The sequence below is a fragment of the Oryctolagus cuniculus genome, chromosome 11 (assembly GCF_051225735.1).
Source record: "Oryctolagus cuniculus isolate XC-2025 breed Fujian yellow rabbit chromosome 11, ASM5122573v1, whole genome shotgun sequence".
NCBI lineage: Eukaryota > Metazoa > Chordata > Mammalia > Lagomorpha > Leporidae > Oryctolagus > Oryctolagus cuniculus.
The window spans coordinates 110,629,788-110,650,553 of record NC_142877.1 but is presented as its reverse complement, the minus strand read 5'-3'; the positions used below and the strand labels follow the sequence as shown (position 1 = coordinate 110,650,553).

The 20,766-nt window shown below is 50.2% G+C and overlaps 1 protein-coding gene and 1 long non-coding RNA gene across 14 annotated transcripts in view; one reads left to right on the top strand and one right to left on the bottom strand.

The window, feature by feature from the left end:
* The window catches only part of LOC103348404 (uncharacterized), a 78,570-nt gene extending 61,611 nt beyond the window's left edge, over positions 1-16,959 (bottom strand). For 2 of the 9 annotated variants that reach the window (XR_016216295.1, XR_016216294.1), the window contains exon 1: positions 16,803-16,958. This is a non-coding gene — a long non-coding RNA (uncharacterized LOC103348404). Of the gene's footprint in view, positions 1-16,792 lie in introns of all 9 variants that reach the window. The other 7 variants (XR_016216291.1, XR_516809.4, XR_016216290.1 and 4 more) reach the window with 7 other exon arrangements.
* The window catches only part of SYN3 (synapsin III), a 457,275-nt gene that overhangs the window by 304,943 nt on the left and 131,566 nt on the right, over positions 1-20,766 (top strand).

Here is a 20,766-nt window from a genome sequence, read left to right as displayed (position 1 = left end):
GAGGAAAACTTCTCCAAACTAAAGAAATTCCTGAACATGTGGAATGAAAAAATGACCTCACTATATCACAGAACTTCTATGGAGACTAGATACACAGCAAAATCCGAAACATTTTAAAGGAAAAACCAGACTGGCCTCTGACTTCTCCTTTCCTTTTAGTGGCAAAAGACAAGACAGCAACAGGAACAAATTCTGAAGGTAATCCACGTATCCTAAAATGACAGCCACAGGGCCAGCACTGTGGGGGGGCAGATTTGGCTTCTGTTTGTGACACCAGCATCCAAAACTGAAGAGCTAGTTCAAGTCCCAGCTGCTCCATTTCTGCTTCAGCTTCTTAGACAGTGGAAGATGACAAGTATTTGGGCCCCTGCTGCCCAAGTGAGAGACTACTATGGAGAGCCTGACTCCTGGCTTCAGCCTGGCCCAGCTCTGGCTGTGTGAGAGTTTGGGGAGAGAACCAGAAGCTAGAAGATCCCTGTGTCTCTCTCTCCCCCTCTCTCCCTCCCACTCTGCTTTGCAAGTACATAAATCTTGAAAAATAACAAAATTTGATAACCAATCTGTTGTCTTTCATATATGTGTGTGTGTGTGTGTATATATATAAAAGCTGAACAATATTTCCAAACACAGACTCAGAGAGAAAACAGCATATAATACTCATTCAAGTTCATGGAGGGAAGAGGGGATTTGAAGACTTGATAATAAAATCTAGTCTCCCAAAAGATATATGAAATGATCAATTTAGGAATGAAGAGGTTGGGAATTCCAGCGTTGATGGGTAAACATTATATCCATATAAACACAGAATTAAGGTTAAACAACTGCGGAGATTATAGTTGCAGAACAGAATGTAAATCTTCTAAACCTCAGCAGTATAAAAAGAAATAGCTTAACCCACAACAGTGGCAGAGGAAGAGCTGTGTGGACAGAAGTGTGCATGCCCCAGTGTCTACATCTTTCATAGTGGCGAGTCTGTGGATATGGAATAAAATAGGTAAATCAAGAAGCAGATGTGCAAATTTACTGTTTAAAGTAAAAGGACAACCAATCCAGATGGACTATAAACTTTTCCAACCATATGGAGGAGCCTCACAAACAAACAAAAAAAATAGTAAAAAAAAAAAAAAAAACTAGGAAAAAATAGAAAACAGGGTAAATATTTCATCTTTTAAAAACAAAAAACAAAATGATAGATTTAGACCAGACATCTGACAGTGCTTTAATGGAGACAGAATGTACTTTTCTGTAAAAATAAAGATGTCCAGTGAGCGCAATGCTCAACTTGCAGAAGGCTAACTTTCCATGACCCCGTTTGGGTCAATAACTAACTGCACACACATACATCCTTATATGTGCTTATTTACACACAGAAATCTCTGGAAATCCTCCAGAGAAATTGGTAACCATGATTAGCTTTGGGGAATGGCGCTGGAAGGACTGCTACACAGAAAACACACGTCACATCTGAGTTTTAAAAGGTACTTCAGTCTTTTTTTTTTTTTTTTTTTTTTTTGACAGGCAGAGTGGACAGTGAGAGAGACAGAGAGAAAGGTCTTCCTTTTGCCGTTGGTTCACCCTCCAATGGCCGCCGTGGCCGGCACATCACGCTGATCCAAAGCCAGGAGCCAGGTGCTTTTCCTGGTCTCCCATGGGGTGCAGGGCCCAAGCACTTGGGCCATCCTCCACTGCACTCCCTGGCCACAGCAGAGAGCTGGCCTGGAAGAGGGGCAACCAGGACAGAATCCGGCGCCCTGACCGGGACTAGAAACCGGTGTGCCGGCGCCGCAGGCGGAGGATTAGCCTAGTGAGCCGCGGCGCTGGCGGTACTTCAGTCTTGAGTAAGTATAATACAGCATGAAAAACGCCAACGTGGTTGAATGTACAAAGGACTTTAGGAGGTGACAAAAGGGCAGACTAGTTACGGTTGAGAGTTAAAAAAAGACGTCAGTGAGTGACACGTGGCACCTGAGCTGGCCCTTAAAGGACTCATTTTCTGAGGGCTAGATCAGATAGACAAGGCAAGGGTGAACAAACCAGAGAAGTACACAGGTTCCTCACAGATACTGAGTACCCTGGCGTGCACGGCCGAGTGTGTTTGTGTGTGTGTGTGCATGCGTGCATGTGCATGTGTGTGTCAGAGGCCTCAGTCTGCCCTTCACAAGTCCTGAGCGCACACGCACTCACTGACAAGCCGCGCTGATGTCTACAAAAATGTTCAAGAAAGCAAAGGATGTTTCTGGACCGAGCACCAAAGGCAGCTCTGGCAGGAGGGTAGGGAGGCACAGGTGGTTGTCCCGGCCTCACCAAGCTCCTGCTCAGACTGGTCCCGCTCCCCGGCTGCTCTGCCTGCCAGATTCTGAACTGAAGGGCCTGCTTGTTAGCTGTGTGTTTGGTCAAGACTCTTCACGTTGCACTTCTGCTTCATTCCTTTTCTCTCTGCAGATCTGCTTGCCCATCCCCGCCCCACCTCCTCCACCACCGGGAATCACTGGTAGACAGTGGCCACACCCACTCTAGAGGAAGATCACTTCCCTCTTGCAGGGCTACCAGTCACCTCATTAGTTTCCTTGGTTTTGTTCTAAATTCTCAAGGCAGATGATCTGATGGGCCAGCATGAGTCAAGTGTCCTGTGCTGGTCCAGCTGGACCTGACCCAATGTCCAGGACACAGAAACTTAGCCCCAAGAGCCCACTCTGTGGACAGAGGGGGGGACATTTTTGGGAGAATATGGTGAATGCCTAAAGGTATCTTTAGACTCTGCCCTGATCAGTGGGCATTTGAAGAGGTGGCCACTTCCCGTACCTTCCTCTCTCTGCCCAGGCCCCACTTACACTTGGCACTCCCTCCCCTCTCTGACATACACAGGATCCTAGGGGCGACTTAAGCCAAATGTTCTTCCCCTGTAACTACTTCCCTCCCTCAGTTTCCTCTGGACTGAGCTGCTCCCTGCCAAGTCTCCCAATTCCAGTCTTCACCGCTGTCAGCTTCACTGAGATGCCCTGGGATTATGTGAGGGCGGATGCAGAAGTGACCATACTTTCCCAGAATGCAGCTGGCCTCAGCCCTTGGTAACCATGGGCTCCACATCCACATACTCAATCATGCACGTATCAAAAATAAGCAAAAATGCTTGCCTCTGAATTAAGCGTGCAGATATTTTATCATTATCCCCATAAACAATACAGTACAACAACAATCTACACAGCATTTGTATTGTGTTCAATATTAAGAGTAATCTGGAGTTGGAGAATGAGTATGGATTTGGTGCTTCTCTTAGTCCATCCCCACAGCTGTAACAAAAATACCATAGACTGGATAGTGTAAACCACACACGTCATTCACAGTTCTAGAAGCTGGAAAGTCCAGAGTCAAGGCACGAGCAGATTTGGTGTCTGGTACAGGCCTGTTTCCTGGTTCGTGGTTGGCACTTTCTAGCCTTGTGCTTGCAGGGTGGCAGTGGTGAGGGATCTTTCAGGGCCTCTGTCGTAAGGGCACTAATCCCATTCCTGAAGGTTCCACCCTGACCTAAGCACCTCCCAACGCCCCATCTCCTGCTGTGTCACCCTAGGGGTAAGCATTTCAATATAGGATTGCTGGGGAGACAGTCCATGCATAACAAGCACCAGACAGGTCCAGCTCGCTCCTTGGCCCTCTTGATCACCCTGCATAACTAGTATGGCACTGCTGGGCTTCAGTCTCCTTGCCTATGAAAAAAGACTAAGAACACCTGATGCTCAGAGAAAGAGTGGGTGCTCCCTTTCACTATCTGTGGAACAGAAAAGCAGGCATGCGTCCCGACCTGACTGTGTGTCCCAGGAGATTCTCTGCAGCCAACTCAGGACCAGGGTGAGCCCCAGCCTTTCGAGCAGGAGAGTCTCCTGTAGAGGAACTGTTAAGTTCACATCGATGGGACAAATCGTTCCTGTTTGACAGATGGAGCAACCGTGGCTCAGAGCAGATGAGTAGCCCAACCACCAGGTGACAGCTGAGATTCCAACCAGGTCTGTCTGGCTCAGAGGCCATTCACTCTGTCTCCTCGCTAGTGCCAACAGCCAGTGAGGGTTGATGCTGCTTTAACCACGGCCCTAGACTGCACTTTTCAGCTGCCCAGTCTTCGTAGAGACTCTCCCTTCCCCAACCCATTTCTATGACCTTCAACCCACTCCCACTCCCACTACCCTAACCCACCAAAAGCTAGAGGAGGAAAGAAAATGAGACTGTCAGTTGCCTATTCTTTGCCGGGTGTTTCCACCACAAACACCAAAAGACAGATTCCATTATTCCCATTTTACAGTTAAGAAAACTGAGGGTTGCAGTCTGAGACTGGTTGCCTGATGCCCAAGGGGTAGCACAGGGGAAGCAAGCATTCAAATCAGCCCTTTCTCACTCCCAGGCCGCTGGCCATGGCTGCCTCTCCCTGGACACCAGCCCAGGTATTTTGCCCACAAAGGACTGCTTCAGGTCAGCCTCCAGCACTGAGAAACACAGGCCCACATAGGGGCACAAGGATGCACCCACCCAGCCAGGGAATCAGGAAACCAGCATGGCTAGACAGCCCCCAGGTGGGGAACTTGGGAGGAATGGGAGCCACAGAGGAAGGAGCTGTGCCTGGTGGGCAGGTGAAAAAAGTCTCTGAAACGCCGGGTACAGCGACTTGGAAATGAAACACGGGCTACGGTCCAAGCCTCAGGATTTAGCAGTTGTTTTCCAAATTCCTATCAGAAATCCCATCATCGAGAGCGATTGAAAGCAGGTCATTATGTCCCAAGCAGCAGACAGTGAGGATCAAGAGTTTCCAGGCTGCCCAGAGCCCAGCTAACAAAAGGGAAAATATTTGTTTCCCCAAATGTTAATCAAGTAATAGTCCCCCCACCCCACCAAGATTTCCTGCCCTGAAATTAATTAATTTATATATATATATATATATATATATATATATATATAATGTTTACCAACTTCCAGCCAGGAGCACCGGCTGGGGCACCACACTAAGAACCGAGGTCCTGCACTGCCCAGGCCCCAGACCCAGGCCACTCACTGACCCCTCTGACACGGCCAACCTGGAAGTGGGACTGGAGGTACCACTGGAGTTTGGTTGATACAGGCGTACAAATACAAGCATTCCCACAGCACCATTCAACAAATGCTTGTTGAGTGCTACCACATGTACTCCAGCATTCCCTGGGGATACGAAGGTTGACCAAGACTGCCCCAGGCTCTTTGTCCAGGGAATACCCGAAGTCTCAAGGAGGCAGTGGATAGGAAAGACCTGGAGCAGTCTGGTAATGAACTATGTCTGCCAGTTGCTACACAGCTGGATCTTCTGACTGGTGAGAGGTTTCTCAAGAAGGGGGCAAGTCATCTTAGGCAGAGACAACCGTAAGACTCACGGTAGCTGACACAAGCACTTAGGATGGGCGGTTCTGCTGGGAGACCTCGGGGATTCACTGGGATTAATTAATAGGATGAGATGTGGACAGAATTGCAGACAGATGGAATGGCATGGACAAATCGTCCAGAGAGCAGGGCAAAGCAGGTTAGAGGAGTGGAAAGACCGGAGTGAGGGCAAGAGAGAAACAGGTGAGGTCAAAGAGGGAGGCGGTATCCTGCGAGGTCTTCTCTTGACGCTTTGGAAACCAGGAAAAGTTTGAAGCAGGAAAGTGCCAGGATCAGAGAGGAGTGAGGCAGCTGTTAGAGTGGCTCGGGAGAGAGGTAACAGGAGCTTCGACATAGCGGGTGGCAACGGGGAAGAGAAACTGGGAGGCGTGTATGGCGGAGGTTGACTTCGTGAGTGTTCACACTTGGTGCCAAGGATAAACCCCCATCTTCAGGCCTGGGCCCCATGGGGGATGCTGGTGACCGACTGAGATGGACACACTTGGAGGTGGGGCTACAAAGAGCCGTTCTGGTCTGTGAATCAGAACCGCTTTGCTCTGATTCCAGCTCTGCCGGTCTTTTGTTGCCTGATCCTGGAGAATTCATTTCCACCACATCCGTATCAAGTGGAGCAGCTGGATTAGGTCACCTGCAACTGTTCTCTCAGCTCCGGGAGCCACGTGGTTCCAGAGCAGCATTTCCCCCGGGGCACTTGGCGCTAGGTTCAAGCCATGGGGAGATTTACTGGACCCAGACAGATACTTGCCGCAAGTCAGGGGCCCACATGGTGACAGCACGGCTGAGCAGCAGCTGCCACCACGCAGGGCACAGACACCCCTCCCTTGGCCCCAGTGCCCACCACGCACAGGCCCTGCCTGGCCCCTGCTAACGTCAGCCCCCTTTTCCTGGATGACAAGAAGGTAACCCAAATCCTCAGCTCTCTCTCAAGCTTATCCAAGCAATAATTACGAAATGATTCCTCTTGCGATGAAAAGGAAATTGAAAAACAGAAAAGTGACATTAACATTATATATAAAAGTCTCTTGTGATTCCAGTACCCAGAGAAAATCATCACTAAGTTAGAGCATTCTTCCTGCCGGCCTCACTTGATAAAATCTGGAGCATGTGAAATGTATTTCTTTATGAGTTTTTCCCACTAATATTGCAACAAGAGCATTTTCCTATATGATGAGAGTACTTCAAAACATTCATTGAAAATGTCATTAAAAGACGTTTATTTTGGTGCAAAAATAATTTTGAAACCCATGCATATGCGGATTAAAGGTTCTTTGACAAGGAGATCTGGATTGACTGTATAATTGCTGGGTAATTTGTGTAATTATTCTACCATCTCTCAAATTTGTAGACGTGTGTCAGCGCTGATACATTCTTAAGACAACCTAAGAAGCGGGAGGATAGGGTCAAAGGGAAAGGTGTATTTTAAAGCTTTTGAAGAATGCTGTCAGTTTGCTCTCCAGAAAGTTGGTTCCTATTTTCATCATTCGTCATCCATCATACTTGGAATACTGGATGTTATCACTTTAGGAAAACTCCCTCAAGGAGGTCTGCAGGTGGGAACTCGGGAGGCACACAGGGAAAACAGGTCTTGTTTTTGTAGAACCTTCTAGAGAAGGGGATAGCAAGGGTCTTCTGCAAAGACCAGGTAGAATACAAGATTCCCTTCATATATGTCAGCTTTCTGCTGGTAAACCACGAGTTCTGTCGCAACCACTCAACTCCACTGTCATTACACAAAAGCAGATGTAGACAGCACATAAACGTAAAGCAATTGTGTTCCAATGAAACTATATTTTTCTTTAAAAAAAAAAAAAAAGGCAAAGGGCCATACGTGGCCTATGAGCCATAGTGTGCTGACTTCTGCTTTATCTCATTTAATCTTCACAGCGATCTTGACGCAGAGGCAAGGCAGGAATGAGTGTGCCTGTTACACACATGGAGAAACCAAGGCTCACAGGAGACCAGAAGCTTGTTCACCATGGTGCAGCTGGTAATTAGAAGAGCTGGGGCTTAAACCCACATCCTCTGGCTTCTAGTTTAGAGCACTGTCGAATGCATAAGGAACCCCCTCGTATGAATGTGCCACAATGAGAGTTAAATGAACAGCAGGAAGTATCAAGAATGCCCAAGGCACTGCACCCAATGCCTAGTCTGCTTGAAGGGTCGGCGTTCAGCTTTAGGGAAGTATTTTGTAGAGTGTCTTGTGTATGACGAGCTAGCGTTAATGGCAACGTTTGATGATGATGAGGTTGCGCCTTCAGAAAAGAGCTTGATGGTGGTGGAAGGCAGCTGAAATCATTAACTCTTTCAACAGAAGACCCAATCCAAGTAGTTAAGAGGAAAAAAAAAAGTGATGGGTTCCTGTACGTCAGAGAGCCAGGCTCATGGCTTCAAGCACAGCTGGGGCCAGGAGCTGAAAGGCTATCCAGGGCATGGCGCTTCTCTTCTCAGTATATCCTGCCTATGCCTGCTTCGTTCTTTAGATGTCTGCAAACAAGGGAAACGCACTCCCCTGAGACGACTTCTCCATATTTGGCAAGAGAATCCTGACCTGCTCTTCTTGGGTCATGCGCCCCTCACTGGACCAATCCTTGTGCCCAAGAGCAATGTGGTACTCTGACCGACCACTGCTGTTGGGCCAGGGAATAGACACATTATACTGAGCCTCCATTCAGAGCAACTGGGTGGGATGAGTAATCACTGACCAGAAGACCACCAAAGCGGCGACACAACAGCTGGGAGACAACCACACCCACCCATAGTGTGGCTCCCACTAACAGAACCCGAATGCTCTCCCAGAGGCACAGATGCTATATTACCTTGCCCGAGTACTTCTAAACCCCAAGGAAAAACTGGGAGAGGTCATTATTAGCAGTTGAATTGGGACTTCCCAGAAAAGATCCGTTGATGTCCCAGTGCTCGGTATCTCAGGTGGTCTTACTCAGAAATAGAGTCACTGTGGACGTAACTGGTAAAGGTGAGGTCATACTGGAGCAGGGCAGGTCTCTAACCCAGGATGACTGGTGGCTTCGTAGGAAGACAGCCATGTGGAAACAGACGTAGAGAGAGCACCGCGTGACGATGAAACCACAGATAGGAACAGTGCAGCTGCACGCCACAGAGCACCTGCACTGCGGCAAACCACCAGATGTTAGGAAGAGGGTTCCCTGAGCACTCCAGTCATGGCCCTGCCACACCTGGATTCCAGATGCCCAGCCTCCAGAAGGGGGAGACAGGAGATCTCCACTCTTTTAAGCCACGCTGTCTGCGCTACTTTGCTGACAGCAGCCCTAGGAAGTCAATCTATGAATTCTAGGCAGAAGAACAGGTAAGGAAAGGTTGGGGGATGAAAAGCATGGCCAGGGAGGCCTTGAGAGGAGAGCGTTTCAAGGAGGAGGAGCTTAGTCATCCTGATCATCTACCCCGGCCATGCGGAAGACAATGAGAAAAAGTGCATCGGCAACATCTACTGCACCAGCCCCCCTCCCCACCGGGGCTGTGCGGGACCGTGAATTGCTCTGCTGGGACGACAGAGCCTAGCTCACGTTTCATCACCCGTGAGTCACCATCCTGGCATTCTACTGGCTGAAATGCTCCTCTGCAACTCCCCACCCCTGTCACGTCCCTCTGGTATGGATGCCTTTCCAGCCCTTGGAGGAAACACCCTTATACAGAAATTTCTAGGGCTTGTCTCTAGCAGGGAAAATGCAAGTCACCTGTCTTCAGATGCCTGGTGCAACTGTTTATTCCTCATGGAATGTGTCATGGATGGCTTTGCCAAAGGCACCTCCCAGGGGCGTATCTGCCGAATGGTAACCCACGGGAAGCAGAGGAGAGCTCTGCTTGGGCATCTCCAAGGTGGTGTTTCTTCACGTGCCTCTAGAAGGGCATGTGTTACTGGGGGAGAAACAGCATCATGCAGAACAAACAATCATGTTCAGAAGGTGGGAGAGAAAACACTTCCTTCTTCCTGCCCAAAGCCTGGTTTGCGTGAAAAGGTGTCAAGCTACTTAACTAACTCCAGCCTAAGTTCTGGGGCTAATGAAGATCAAATAAGGTCAGCAAAGACAACGTCATGAAAGCCTGGCACCCTCTGGGTGCTCAGTAAGTGCCACTTCCCTTCCTCCATGGCTTACAGCACCTTCCAGCCTAAAGGAACACGAGTCTCACCGTATCTAATGCCTGGATTCCTGTGGCAACCTCCAACGGGTCTCCCTGCTTGCTTGCCTACTCTTTCCCCATGATTTAATTATTCTCAACCCAGTGTTCCCAGGCTGCCTTTGAAATGTAAATCAGATCATGTCACTCCTCTGTTCAAGATCCTCAAAAGGTGCCCCATGACACCGCAAAAGCCAATGTCCTAGAAGCCTCTGCACCAGTTTCTCAACCTCAACACCACTGATACTTGGAGCAGGGGACGTGTAGGATGTTTAGCCCCATCCCTGGCCTTCATCCATTCTACGCCAGTACCATCTCCCCCAAGGTCCTGACATCTCCCAAATATCCCCAGACCTTGTCCACGTTCCCTGGGGATCAGCCTGGGCCCTGCCTGAGAACCACTGCTCTACACACCTGCAACTTGTTACTCCGCACTCATCTTCTGCGCCCTCACTTCCCCACGTCACCGCCTTAAGGGAGCATCTTGCTGTACCTCCAGGCTGCAGGGCACCCGCACCTCAGAGCCTTTGCCTGGGCTGCCGTGGTTTGGCTATGGTTTGTGTCCTCCAAGGGCCCATGGTAGCTGGATGTTTCATCCTCAGGGTGGCACCACTGGGACGTGGTGCTGGGACCTCTGAGTGCTGAGTCCAATGGGAGGTGCTGAGGTCATTGGGGGAATGCCCTTAGATGGCAGTTCTACAATCCCTGTGACACGTCTCTCTCCAAAGAGCTGTCATAGGAGGAGCAAGCTTGGCCCCAGCTGTCTTTTGCTCTGTTCCTGTCTGAGATGCAACTGCTGACTCCAACATGTGGTCTTGCCACTGTCATCCTCCACCCTCACAAGTGAACTGACTTGATGCAGGGTCTGTGCCCTCCAAACTAGTGAGCTAAATCGATCTTGTGAGGAGTCAGCTTCCTCAGGCATTTCACTGTGGTCACATAATGCTGGTGAATACACAGCCAATTGCCCAGGAGGGTCTTTCCCCAATCCACCTGACTCCTTCACTTCTGTTAAGTACCAGCTCAGGGGCCGGTGCCATGGCTCACTTGGCTAATCCTCAGCCTGCGGTGCTGGCATCCCATATGGGCACCCGGTTCTAGTCCCTGTTGCTCCTCTTCCAGTCCAGCTCTCTGCTGTGGCCCAGAGGGCAGTGGAGGATGGCCCAAGTGCCTTGGGCCCTGCACCGCATGGGAGACCAGGAGGAAGCACCTGGCTCCTGGCTTCAGATCAGCGTAGCTCTAGTCATAGAAGCCATTTGTGGGGTGAACCAATGGAAGGAAGACCTTTCTCTCTCTCTCTCCCTCACTGTCTAATTCTGTCAAATAAATAAATAAAAAGTACCAGCTCAAATATCGAAATCCCAATGCGGCTGTGTGTCCACAGTAAAGGTGCCAGCCCATGCCCAGGACTCCCCAGGCCCTCACTCTGTTATATTTTCCATGCCATATTTATTTTTTCCGTGCCAATATATATATGGATCCATGTGCCAGGAGACAGGAGAAAAGATGTCTCAGACACAAAGGCAGCCCATGGTAACCAGAAGGCCCTGGGACTTTTTCAAGAAAGAGTAACATCCCTAAGAGTCATCCGAGGCATCAGATCAGAGCCGCAGGCTACCCTGATGACTGTGTTTGTCCCATAAGATTTGGGACGAACCTCATGGTCACCTAAAAAGCAGGGTGCTGGTTACAGCAAAAATGGGTGCAGTCATGTCGAGCAGGATCCCTGTACCCAGTGACCCCACTTCTGGGTTTTATCCAACAGAATTGAAATCAGGATCTCAAAGAGATGTCTGCTCTTCCATCTCCATTCAGCATTATAGTCCCCAAAACCAGGATATGAAAACAACCCGGGGCCGGCACTGTGGCTCACTTGGTTAATCCTCTGCCTGTGGCACCAGCATCCCATATGGGCACCTGGTTCTAGTCCCGGTTGCTCCTCTTCCAGTCCAGTTCTCTGCTGTGGCCCAGGAGAGCAGTGGAGGATGGCCCAAGTGTTTGGGCCCCTGCACCCGCATGGGAGACCAGGAAGAAGCGCCTGGCTCCTAGCTTCAGATCAGCGCAGTGCCAACCGTAAAGGCCATTTGGGGGGTGAACCAACGGAAGGTAGACCTTTCTGTCTCTCTCTCTCACTGTCTAACTCATCTGTCACATAAAAAAAAATAATAAAAAAACAAGCAACCCAAGCATCGATCCACAGGTGAATGGATGGACAAAAAAAAATGTGGGGTATATGTACAATGAAATATTACTCAACTTTTAAACAGAAGAAAGCCTTGCCATTTGTGAAAATGTAGATAGACCTCAAAGACATTATACTAAGTAAAATAATTTGGTCACAGAAGGATAAATATTGCATGATTCTTCTTCTATAGAAGCATCCAAAATCAAAGAAATAGAGCAGCATTTAGAGTTCAAAGAAAGAGGGGCCAAACAAGGAAGATCAAGAAAGAAAAGAGGGGGCCAGCGTTGTGGAATAATGGATGAAGCTACTGCCTGCCATACCAGCATCCCACATGGGCACTGGTTCAAGTCCCAGCTGCTCCACTTCCAATCCAGCTCCCTGCTAATGCACCTGGGAAAGCAGCAGAAGATGACTCAAGTGCTTGGGCTCCAGCACCCACATGTCCTGGCTTCAGCCTGGCCCGGCCCTGGCTGTAATTCTGCCTTTCAAATAAAATAAATCTTAAAAAAAAAAAAAAAGAGAAAGAAAACTCAAGAGCACTGTCCTGTCCCACAAGCCAAGGGTGAACATAATTTTGCACAGGTGGCCGTGGTTCCTGAGGCAAATACCTCTGAAGGAAGGAGAAGCTCTTCCGTGGCACAGGCAGGCTTAGCAAGGGCACTTTAGTGGAGCAGTGGGGACGGGATGCAGTTAAAGTTCATTGTCCTGACTGGCCTGCTTGTTAAGGGATCTTGCTGTGGGGTGGCTAGGAGGTCACGTGTGGTGCAACATCCTACACTATGAGAGAGTTGGGAAAGTTCTAGAGAGGGGAAGGGACTTCAGCAAACTCACAGTGAGCTCAGGCGAGACTGGACCAGGCCACAGGTGCCTGGGTTCCCCTGCCCCCCCATCACTACTGATTGACCACACCTGTCTCCCACTCTACATCCGAACTCAGCTTTGCCTCCACTCCATGAGTGTGACTACTGCAGCACTGAACCCCAGTCTGAACTCAGCCTCCAGTCTTCCCAGCTCAGGCCAACACCTGAAGATGCCTGTCTAAAGGCCAAAGCAAACCTCACTCACTTCTCAGTCCTCAGACCCTCCTGCTCCCCTCTGAGCCCTCACCTTCCCTGAGAGCCCGGAGGGCGGAGTTCTCTGTATTTCCCCAAACAGATTTACTTCCCCTTCCCTCTGACCACGCTGTGCGTCCTGCAGTGAACCCCTTGCTCTGAATTCACAGCAGCACGTGTGTACACAACACTCAACACTGTTCTGCAGCTTGTTGTCATTCAAGCCTGCATCATTTTGATGTTGCTCTGGCTCATTTATTCCAATGGACTCAAGTGATTCCTTGGTGTGGTTGGACCACAGTGGATTCAGCCATTCCCCTGATCTGCATCCTCCCCTAGTCTTCCTTGAACAGGGTCAGTAAACACCCTGGGTGACTTACAAACCTAGTCTATCTAGAAAGTTCTTCTTCCCCTGCAACACACCTACTCGTTGTTGAAAAGTTGGCTGAAGGTCACTCTTTTGAAAAAACAACCCCCGAATACCCAGAACGGGGACGCCCTCCATCCTTTATGCCCTCCTTGTTCATGTGCTTATGTCTCTGCTATGCAGTTCTCGTGATATGTTGAAATTTCTAGTAAGTCCTTCAAGGGTTAGAATAGTGTTTTCCCTAAATCCTAAGTCTAGCACAGTCTCTGCCACAAGGTCTGTGCCCAATGTGTGTCTGTTGAATTACCTCGCAAAGAACTGGGACTTTGAAACCAGACTCAGGGGCCAGCATTGTGGTATAGCAGGTTAAGCCATCTTGGAGTAGCGCTTCAAGTTCTGGCTACTCTGCTTCTGATCCAGCTCCCTGCTAATGCACCCGGGAAGGCAGTGGAAGGTGGTCCAAGTGCTTGCATCCCTTCCACCCATTTGGGAGACCTAGAGGGAGTTCTTGGCTCTTGGCTTCCGCCTAGCCCAGTCGCAGCTATTACAGGCATTAGGGGAGTGAACCTTTGGATGGAAGCTCTGTGTATGTGTGTGTGTGTGTGTGTGTGTCTATCACTCTGCCTTTCAAATAAACAAATATATCTTTAAAAAAAAAAAAAAAAGACCTGCTGGAGTTCAAATCATCATAGTTCCATCATTTCGTAACCTCTGAGGTTAGCTTTCTCACCTGTAAAGGGGAAGAGTCACCCCCATCTGTGCACCACTGTTAGAAAGATGAGCCCAAGTGATGCTCCTAGTACGGGGCCTGGTGCGTGAGTGGTGATGCAGAATGGAAGCTGTTCTGACTTGCAGGGTCTTAGTCCACCCGTGCAGGATGGACTGGGCCCAAGGAAAGGGTAAGTGCGCTGCTCGCCCGTTCCCAGCCTCCCGATCCTGGAGACAATCAGGCGCAGCGGGGAGCCAAGTCAAGCAAGAACCCCTTTATTTCGCATGTAACAAAGTCTTTTAAAGCACAAAACTGCAGAGTCATTGGGGCAGGGCATAAGGACCAACCAAGCACTTAAAAGATCACTTTACGGGGCGATTTCTATGGGACTGGCCACACGTCTATACACTTGCTATCGGTTGTCCTCACTTCCCCTGATGTTGCATAGCCAATTAGCTTTGGTGGTAAACAACTTTGAGTTCCACCCACCTTACTTCCTCTGGGCGCCATCTTTGAATTACCTCATGTAACTGATTTTCCCACACTGACTGAACGTCTGAGAAGGAAGCTAGATTTGGACTTTGGCTTGGCCCTTGGCCCTCTCTGTGCAAGTCCGGGCTTCTGCAGATACGGAAACTCCCTAGGACAAGCTGGCCTTTCCCTGACAGATGCCCAGAGAAAGCTTGCTGGTGCCAAGCTGTCTGGCACCTATTGCCACCACCTAGCTCCTTCCAAACACCCAATCCCTTCCCTGATGGAGAAGGCTGGCTGCTATTCCCCATGCAAGCCACACCTTGAAGGGCGAACTTCCCCGTGATGTGAAGGGCGAGGGCCTGATACAGGGCTCTTGACACACAGGTACCAAGGGCAGGGGATGGGGGGGGGGGGCTCCTTGGGGAAAGGCCTGGGATGGAGCCACCTGAGACACCTGTCAGCTGTTGTCTGAGCAGAGTCCTTTCTCTTTCCCATCACCGCCCCAGAGTTCACTCTGGGGGCTCAGGAGTGCCCTGGACCACTGGAGAAATGAGGACAAAGATTTCCTCCCACTGGAAATCCACCCGTGGTCCTCATGGGACAGCAACGGGCAGGATGTCTCGGCACTGACTGGGATCAGGCCACTGACGGGGCTCCAAGAGCCAAGGTGGCGACACTGTCTGTGGTCTCCCCTCCCTCTCCGCACGGCCTCAGGGAGGTTTTCATCAAGTCTGCAAGAGCCAAAGCAGACAAGTGAATCTGTTAGACAAGCGACCTTCCCTGAGCTTAACCAACCTTTCCCTTAGTACCCAGGAACAGGGCACTGTGGTTCGAGTTCCACAAGAACCACCTCCCCACAAAGCAGTGCTTTACGTCTGTAAAGGGTGCAAGAGAAGGAATTCAATGCTACAGGCAGGGTAAGGGCGCAGGGCAGTGGAGTGGTGTTAAGCGCACTGTTAATGACATCTCCAGTGTCAGCCCAGCCCAGCCAACCCCAGCCAGCCTCCAAGCCCTAAGCTGGACATCAGCCCTATGTCACTGCACTGTGGTTCCCAGCAGGCACCTGCTCCTGGCTCTCCCCAGGGAAGTGCTCAAAGTTGAGGACGGTCTGGGAAAGAACCTGAACAGGATAAAGTGTGGTGTCAGGTGTCAGGTGAGGGTCTCTTAATATTTTGTCAGGGCCTGAAAACTATATGCAAGAGTGGATGAGAAATAAACTAATATCTGAGGCTTCTTGCTGACTGCCCAGCCCAGTCAGGGGCTGCAGCCTGTTCAACTCTGACAAACCTGGAGGCCTCCTGCAACATTACTGCGCACAATATCTGCTTCAACCATTCTTTTCTTTCCTCCACAAAATAAGAGCTCAGAATAGAGGGAACATAGCTTAGAATCAACAGACCTGTTCTTGACTTGGCACGTCCAAGCTGTGTGACCAGGGTGTCTCTGTTGCCTCTTTACACCTCAGTTTCTGCATGAGTCAAACTACAACCATCCCAAGGTCTACTTCTAGGGTTACTGTGACATTTGGGTGAGCAGGGTTTGCTCCCCGGTGCTCATAAATATCTCGGTAGAAACAAGTGATGACAGTGATCCTGATGATGACAACAAAGCTGTGTTAATCCATTGTCCTGTGTGTGTCTGTGTGTGTGTGTGTGTGTGGTGCATTTTGTACATTGACATGTGCACATCATATGTCACCACTTCTCTTTTTTCAATTCTGGTCACGTCCACCATCCTAGTCCCTTGGACAAAAGGGAATGATGCAACCGGAGCCATTTCTGTAACATACCAAAGGGATCTGAGCATTCCTCCCTCCTGATTGGATGGCAGGTCCCCCCTGTCCGGCCTCTGTAACCTCCACCATATTCCTGGCCAGCAGATAGTCGTTGCGAGTCTGCTCACCAGGTATCATTCTAGCAACTGGGATACAACAGAAAACAACACGGGCAATGTCCCCACCCCCATGACACGAACGTTCTGGGGGGCGGGGGGACAGACGATGAGTACACAAGCCACAAGTTTATCAGGATCATTGTTCTCTCTGTAACATCCCTCCCCTACCCACACCCCTGCCCTTCCTCCAGCCCACGACTCCAGAACCATCTCTCAGGCACAGACGAGCGGCAGAACCGATTTCATCAAAGCTTTAAGGGTACAAGTCACAGCTTGGAAAATAATCTCCACTCAGCCAGAAACTTGGAATTAACTTTGACCTCCCCTTCTCCCTCGAATGTGTCCACCTCGTGCAAAGCACACATCCCACTGCCAAGGCACAAGCTCCCGTCCTCGTTGTCTCTCTCCCGGCTTTCAGTAATGGCCTCCTTGCCCTTAATCTTATCCCTTAACAAATTCCCATAGAGAAGCCACGGGGAGTGCGCAAAAGCTCACACCTGAGGCCTTCCCCGCCTCATTCCCCTGCATGCTCAGGTCCCGCGTTCATTTCTCTGGCGTACCTCGACTTACCTACACCAAACGCTTCAGTCATCCTGGGCTCCCGAAATTCACCCTCGTCTGGTCCCACAGCCACTGGTCCTCCTAGTAGAACACTGCCCACAGCCCCTTCTTCACCTGACCAATCCCAGCACGCCCTGAGGGCTTAGCCTGAACGTCACTTCCGGCACGAAGCCAGTCCTGACCAATCACCGAACACCCTGGGGGCGGTCCTGACCAATCCCAGCACGCCCTGAGCGCTCAGCCTGAACGTCACTTCCGGCACGAAGCCGGCCCTGGCTCCGCAGGTGCTGGCGGTTCCCGTGGACCCATCTAGCTCTGTGGTGCGGTTCTGTGGTTACCTGACCGCTTTCCCTACCAAACAGCGAGTTCCTGGAGGTCGGGGGAAATCTCTTCGTCATTGTGCATGGCGCGCAGGCCACAGACTGTCGTTTCTTCCATGAGCAGTGACAGGATGTCGAATGTGAGACTCGCTGTGGTGAGGGTCTTGCTGCCCTGTGTCGGGTGGGCAGCCCTGGGCTCACACTGCTGGGGCCCTCTCCAGAGGAGGGGATGAGGAGGAGGAAGAAATCATCTCCCTCGCAACATGTGGCGGTCTCTTCTCTCCCCTCGCCATTCCATAGAGGAGCCCCATTTTTTTTTTAAGATTTATTTTATTTATTTGAAAGACAGAGTTACAGAGGTAGAGACAGAGAGAGGTCTTCCATCTGCTGGTTCACTCCCCAGATGGCTGCAATGTCTAGAGCTGTGCTGATCCAAAGCCAGGAGCCAGGAGCTTCTTCTGAGTCTCCCATGCAGGTGCAGGGGCCCAAGGACTAGGGCCATCTTCCACTGCTTTCCCAGGCCATAGCAGAGAGCTGGGTCAGAAGAGGAGCAGCCGGGACCAGAACCGGCACCCATATGGGATGCCAGCACTTCAGGCCAGTCCGTTAACTCGCTGCGTCACAGCACCAGCCCCAAGGAGGAGCCCCATTTTAAAAGCGTGACCTTCGTTTGCCAAATAACGTCCCCACTACCTTGGTCCCAAAAAACCATGTTTGTTTTGTTAAACTTAACTGCCTTGGAGGAGGAAGGAGGGGGTTGGTTTGGTTTTCACATCACTCCGAAGGGAATCCACGTCCCGTCCTCCATGGAGATCCATTTTTCCCTGCTCGCTCACCATGTAGGGCCCCAGCTTAACCAGGTGCAAGCCCTGATGCGCCATCAGCCACTTCTCTCTGCTCACAACAGCGCCAGGGGCTGGGCCAACCAGCCTGCGTCCTGGTGGGAGGGGCCTCCCCACAAAGCTCTCTTTCTCGGGCCATTTCTGCACTCTATAGAATTCCTAGGGAGGGGCCTGGGTCTGGCTTCTTGACCAACGTTATGGGCTCTGCAGGCCCCACCCAGTTTCGCAGTGTGGGAACCACCCAGCTGGCCGCCTCCCTGGCTCGCAGACCGAGGGGAGAAAGAAAGGACTGTTGAGAGTGGCTTCGCGTTCCCACGCAGGAAGGTGCCAGCTCCAGACAGCGTGGCTTTGTGCTGGAAGGATATGTCTTCTCTCCAGGCAGAGGGGCGTAGCGCTCTGCAAGGATCAGAGGGGCCCAGAAAGGATGGCCGGGCCATCCCTGCCCAAAGCCACAGACAAACTGGAAGTACACACACACCCTAGGGGTGAAGACGGCTGACCCCAAACTTGACCCTCAGACTTCCCCAAGATAATCAATCTCTCTCCAACCCCACCCATCCCATTTTCTCTACTTTAGTGACTGCTAACTGAAAAAATAGCTGCAAACCAAAAAAAATACCATTTGTCTAAATGTCATTCCTTCTCTACGTAGATTTAAGTACACAGAGAGCGACGGGCAGGCTCACGGAGGAGCAAGGAGCTGGGCATAAACAGGATGTGTTCGGCCCTTGTTCATAAGTGCAGCTCCCAGGGCTCTGCACAACGCGCTTTGTGAAAGCTCATCCTACTGCCGGCCGCAGCAGCTGGGAGGGAAGAGCCAGGGAGAGTCGGAGGTCTCCAGCTTCAACTAGGATCTTCAGAATTCGTACTTTTCTCAGCGCCAACTGCTGCTGTCCAGACTGCAGAGCTCAAACCCCCAGAAAGTTCCCAATTTGGGCAGGCCCACAGACATTTAGAATTTGTAAGGGACATTTGAGATGATCCAGTCCAGGAAGTCATGGAGGACAAAGTGACCAGGGGCTGCCAAATGTGTGAATGAGTAGGGGAGGGAGAGTGTGCACGTGTGTGAGGGTGGGGGCAGGTAGGTGTGGGGGAGTGCCAGTGTGGGTGTGGGTGTCCATGTGAAAGTGGATGTGTGTTTTTAAAAAATACAGAAAAGCTAGTGGGGATCCCTAGCACCCAAACCCATGTCCCAAGAACCTCTGTAAACTAAAACAGCTTTGAAAACAATGGAGCTAATTCATGCTATTTTCATGTCATCATTGACAAACGTGGAAACTATGACCTGTTAAAGAAAGAGATGTGCCAAATAGCTTTATGGTCCTGAGCTAGAAACCAGGTCTCTTGTAAACTTCCAGCTGGCCTGCCAGGCTTTGTTCCATTGCCAGGAGAATTGCTCTCACCATTCCTGAACACCTGTAGTGGGCTCCACCTTTTTAGGAAATGTGCCCCTCCTCCTCATGTCCTTCCGCTCACTGCTCCCCTACCCTTCTCTCAATACTCCAGATTTCATCATTCATTATAAAAGGAACACAGGCTCATTCACTGCAAAACTCAACATCCACCTTGTGTAGACTCCACACAGCAGGCTTCCCAGCCGTGACTGATTGGTCTCCAGGGACAGCAGCTGAACCTAGATGAGCCAATCAGAGTTCTTCCCTGAGAGTATTGACCAAAAGAATGGGGAGAGGGAATCAGCCAACTCCAATGACTAAAACTCTAAGAGAATCCAGCCTGGAGCAACAAAGACTGAATCCCAAACACACAGAAGCGTGGTTAAGAAACAGAGAGTCCCTGTTGCCAGCTTTGCTTGAGTCCAGGTTTCGTCTGTGGACTTGCTGGAGCTTGAATGCTTAGCCCTCCCTGGGATTCTGTGGACCAGTGCAAGCGCCTCTGTGCTTAAATTGAGTAACCGAGTAGGGTCTCCTCTCCCTTGTCACCCAAAGGCAAAAGAAAACAATGTAACCATTACAACTTTTGGCGCCTACTTCCCACATCTCTGCTCTCCCTCTTATGAAGTATATTTTACTATGAAAAAAATCAGTATATACGAGGAAGCTATATTTCAGTCTAGCTTCTATATTAGGAACAAGAGAACTTAGAATCATGTTAGAGACAAAGGTGAACACAACACAAGGCTTCCTGTTACCAATTCTAAAGTATTTCCAAGAAACCATGATGATATGTGTTCACTGGTATCAGAAATGGAAACCCAAAATAATATCCCTTAAACGTGATGAAAGTTTAATTTTCATAGGCATTGGAATCCTGAGTAAGCAGTCCAGGGCTAGTATGAAGACGCTTTTCCATGAAGACCTCAGGGGCTTAAGCTGTGTGTGTGTGTGTGTGCGCGCGTGTGTGTGTGTGTGCGTGTGAAGCTATTTTTAGCTTGTTGCCTTCATTCCATTGTCGGTTTCCAAATCTGGGAACTGCAGATGGCCCCAGGTGACTGCTGCAGTGCCTGCCATCACATCTGCATTGGAGCCGGCAGGAAGGAGGAAAGGATGAAGATGGGGAAAAGGCCTGTGTCAGTTCCCCCTGAAGGAAGTTGTCCTATGAGTCTTCCAGTTAAATCTGATTTGCGGGAACATAGCCACTTGGCCACATGTGATTCCTAAGGAACATGGCAGTCACAGCCGTGAGTCTAGGAAGCCGTGTGTATGACTACAAAGCTCTGTAACCATGGCAGAAAGGGAGACTGGGTGTAGGAGAACAGTGTGCCCACTACTGTTGTGCTTGCTCTCACCTTTAACAATTCTGCCCTCTTCTAGTGGCTACTCCAGCTGCTGCAGGTGGGAGGGGCGAGACTCT